Genomic DNA, 4,647 nt, shown 5'->3' on the forward strand with positions numbered 1-4,647 from the left:
TGTGTTTTAATTCGAACGAAACCAATGTTAGATCAGACATCAATGCATGTCCGAAGAAACTGTTGTGAAATACGTAAAATGTTTTCACAGTTGCAACAACGAACAATTATCAGCTGTATAAGGCGAATGGCGAGAACGAAAGTTGGACTATGACCGGAACTCGGATTTCCCACTTTACGCAAGCGGTCGTCTTTTCTCTTTTGGCTAATCGTGCACGACTCACGGTCAGACTCAGACTTCCATACGTCGTCGCTCTTGCGTCACAACCTGAATTCTTAAACATATCACGTAATAAATGATGACTAAATGAAACCCTCAGCTGCCGACAGGTGTTGTTGATATACCTCGATGTGGACAGATGAAAATGTGTGCCCCGACCGGGACTCGAACCCGGAATCTCCTGCTTACATGGCAGACGCTCTATCCATCTGAGCCACCGAGGACACAGATGAACAGTGCGACTGCAGGGACTTATCCCTTGCACGCTTCCCGTGAGACTCACATTCCCAACTCTCCACAATTCTAAATATGTAATGTACCTTATAGACATTAGCCCATTCACTCATTACTCGCGCACGCTTTGGCGATACCCGTAAGACTTTGGGCAACCTGTGCGCATTCGCACAGACGAAGGCCAATGGCTGGGTGGCGTGCGCCAGTAATGAGTGAATGGTTCAAATGGCTCTGAGCACTATGAGACGTAACATCTGTGGTCATCACTCCCCTAGAACTTAGAACTACTTAAACGTAAATAACCTAAGGACATGACACACATCCATGCCCGAGGCAGGATTCCAACCTGCGACCGCAGCGGTCACGCGGTTCCAGACTGAAGCGCCTAGAACCGCACGGCCACACCGGCCGGCCAATGAGTGAACGGGCAAATGTCTACGAGGTACATTACATATGTAGAATTGTGGGCAGTTGGGAATGTGAGTCTCACGGGAAGCGTGCAAGGGATGAGTCCCTGCACTCGCGCTATTCATCTGTGTCCTCGGTGGCTCAGATGGATCAGTCTGCTTTCGGCCGGTGAGCGGCGAGGACGTCTTGTTTACGTCCCGTCCGCAGAGTCGCGAGCGCGCGTAGGTTGTTTACTTCCTCGCCGCAGCTAATACTCGCGTCCGTTAACACTGAGTTGCCATGGCTCATTCGTACAGAAAAGCTACCATCAAGATCAGCTTCCTGCCCGACTACGCACGACCACGATCCTTTGAAGTCGAACGATTCATCCGTGACGAAGTTCAAATACCAACACAGCACATCACCGGTATTCACCTATCCATCACAAGTAGCGTCGTTTACGTCAAGATGGTCGATGACGAGTTATGAACAGATGCGCGAACACTCTCAAGTTCAAACACTCCGATGGTCACATCGGAGAGGTTACTGTTGACCATGCTGGACTAGGATTACGCACACTAAGAGTCTTCGAACTCCCTTTCGAAGAACCACCGGACGTCGTTTCCTCAGCTTTCCGCCCTTATGGGACGGTAATTAGCCACGTGGCCGAAAAATGGAACACCTTCGAGACGTACCAGGTCCTCAACGGCGTCCGACAAGTGAAAATTGAATTAAAGAAACATGTGCCGTCCTACTTAGTCATAGATGGCTGTCGAGCAATAGTAATGTACGACGGACAACCTCGTTCGTGTTCTGGTTGCGGCCAGGAGGGTCATGTGCGCTCGGCGTGTATTCAACGACGGCTTACACAATTTCCATTGCATGACACGACACCACCTCCTATGCTCACGGCCCTCCCCCTCAATTACGCAGAGGTGTCACGATCGACCGTCATGACAGACGACAACCCCTCCGGAAGACAGGAAGCGTTAAAATGCGCACCTGTCGCCGGTCCTGGATTGACCAACACCATTACGGTGTCTGCAGAGGTTGAAGAACGCCGCCCATCGACTGCACATGAAGATTCGGACGAGAGAATGGAACTCGACACTAGGGTTGTACCGACCTCTGCCTTTCTACCTGAGGGGGATGCTATACGGTAACCACAAACTCTTTCGGACACAGAAACCCACGTCCGCAAACAAAGGTCACCGAGAAAACTTAAAAAGCGACGTCACACACCCTCAGACGATTGCCTCCAGCGGACGTCTTCTCCAGTTGACGACCGGACGGCCGACGAAACGACGAGCAAAATGGGTGACACGAGATCGCCCTCACCTGTCACTTTGTCTGATTTCGAGAAACCCGATTCCGCTCTCTCGGACAAACGGATGGCCAGCACAGCGCCCGCCGTTGGTACACAACCGGAAAGAACTGCGGATTCACCCTTAGTCACTCAGCCCACAAGTGTTCTACCGCAGCCACCGTTAACTTACGGGCCTTGGGCGGATGACATTCAAGACGATTCTACGGCCGCTGTGGTGGATGAGGAGAGGAGCCTCCTCCCATACCTCGGCCCCTCCCGAGTGGCAACAGATGACGGCGCGGACGCGGCCAGCAAATCACAGACCCCACCTGTTACGGGGACACTGACGATCTACAGACCTATCGCTTAACGACCATCAACATTAACACCATTCGGACACGTACGAAGTTGTCGCTGCTCCAAGACATGCTCAATGCAGCAGACGTTGGCATTGTATTTCTCCAAGAAGTCTTCGTCGCCGATTTCCTGGGTATGTATGGTTATACGGCTTATGTGTCCCACGCCTCGCCAACTAACAGTGGAGTCGCAATTCTCCTCAGAGAGGGCCTCGAGACGGATGAAGTCCGATATCGCCCCGACGCTAGAGGAATGGCCGTAACGGTGCAAGGCGTCCGGTTTATCAATGTGTACGCCCCTTCCGGAACGAATCGCCGTCGTGACCGATCGCTCTTCTTCGCAGAAGGAATAGCGCCGCTTTTTCAGGGCGGGCACGATGACTTGATATTAGGGGGCGATTTCAATTGCACCCAAGCACCTAAAGATCAGCTGCCACGCCATTCACCGTGCACCGAACTTGGAACACTCATCGGCGATCTCCAGCTGGTAGATACATGGGAACATGTCCGAGGAAATAGACCGGGATACACCCATTTCACGAGTCACTCGCCGGCCGAGGTGGTCTCGCGGTTCTATGCGCGCAGTCCGGAACCGCGCGACGGCTACGGTCGCAGGTTCGAATCCTACCTCGGGCATGGATGTGTGTAATGTCCTTAGGTTAGTTAGGTTTAAGTAGTTCTAAGTTCTAGGGGACTGATGACCACAGCTGTTAAGTCCCATAGTGCTGAGAGCCATTTGAACCATTTTGAACGAGTCACTCGTCTAGTCGCATCGATAGGATTTACGTCTCCCGTTCTCTCGCGGCAACAGTGAGTGACGCGGAAGTGTGGCTAGTAGCCTTTTCTGATCACGAGGCCTATATATGTGCCGTCACCCTTCGTCGCCAACGGGTGTGGCGCAGCCGACATCCCTGGATATTAAACCTTGCTCATCTCAGTTCTCCGGATTGTTGACGCGCCATCGGAGACACGTGGAGTTTGTGCGTCCGCCGCCTCCCAACGTATCATACGTCGATCATTTGGTGGTTAACCTGCGCCATGCCGGCCCTACGGCGAACCTTTATTACGTATGGACGTGAGACTGCTGCTTGGAGGCCGCAGACCCTTCATTTTTATTTCACCGTCCTTCGCGAATGCGCCTCCTTGCACCCACACCGGAACGACAGTTGACAGTTCAGCGTGCGAAAGCACAGATCGTAGACCATATGCGCCGACACCTCGAAGGGACCATCGTCCGAGCGCGAACACAAGACAGACTCGCAACGGAACGACCCACCATGTACCACGTCATCCGAAAACGTACACTGCGAAGACGGGCGCTGATACATACCATCACCACTGAGGACGGCCGTTATCACACCACACAACGCGATATTGCTGCAGTCTTCTTCGACCATTACGCACGACTTTATTCTGCTCAATGTTCCGATCCGACGACGGTGAGAGCGGTCTCACAACTGGTTTACGGCATTGTCCCACAGGATTTACAAACTGAATTATTGAACGACATTACGGAAGACGAAGTTATCGACGCCATCGGTAAAGGAGCGGTGAATAAGTCTGCTGGTCCCGACGGGCTCCCTGTGGAGTTTTATAGAACTTTCCAGTATTTACTGGCTCCCAAGTTAACAGACATCTGTCGGGAGTATATGTCCCCCACGGTGCCGCTCCCTGCGACCTTCGTAGAAGGAATAATTATACCGGTTCACTAACCTAACGGTGGGGCTCGAATACTAGATTACCGCCCGCTAACATTCGTCAACTGCGACATGAAGATATTCACCAGACTATTAGCAAACCGTCTACGACCGACCCTACCTTACGTCATCTCGCCAGATCAGACTTCCCTAGGGGGTATCAACAACATCCACACAGCACTGCGTCGATACCGTGATTTAATAGCCCTAGCCAGAGCACGCCGCATCCCGGGAGCGCTGGCATCACTAAATTTTAGCCAAGCTTTCGATCGAGTGGATCACGCGTACCTAACGTCCGTTCTCCAGCACATGCAGTACCCACAGCAATTCACAGACGTCGTGATGCGCCTCCTCCGAGGAGCGACTTCCAAAGTGCTCGTTAACGGGCGTCTCTCGCAGTCCCTCCCGATTTTCCGCTCCGTGTGTCAAGGCTGCCCCTTCTCGACGT

General features: G+C 52.6%; 1 non-coding gene across 1 annotated transcript; it reads right to left on the reverse strand.

Moving 5' to 3' along the window:
• Window positions 1–369: 369 nt before the first annotated feature.
• Window positions 370–443, reverse strand: Trnat-ugu. Its single transcript has one exon. It is a non-coding gene; the product is annotated as a tRNA-Thr (tRNA).
• Between the last annotated feature and the right edge of the window lie 4,204 nt (window positions 444–4,647).

This window comes from Schistocerca piceifrons, chromosome 8 (assembly GCF_021461385.2).
Source record: "Schistocerca piceifrons isolate TAMUIC-IGC-003096 chromosome 8, iqSchPice1.1, whole genome shotgun sequence".
NCBI lineage: Eukaryota > Metazoa > Arthropoda > Insecta > Orthoptera > Acrididae > Schistocerca > Schistocerca piceifrons.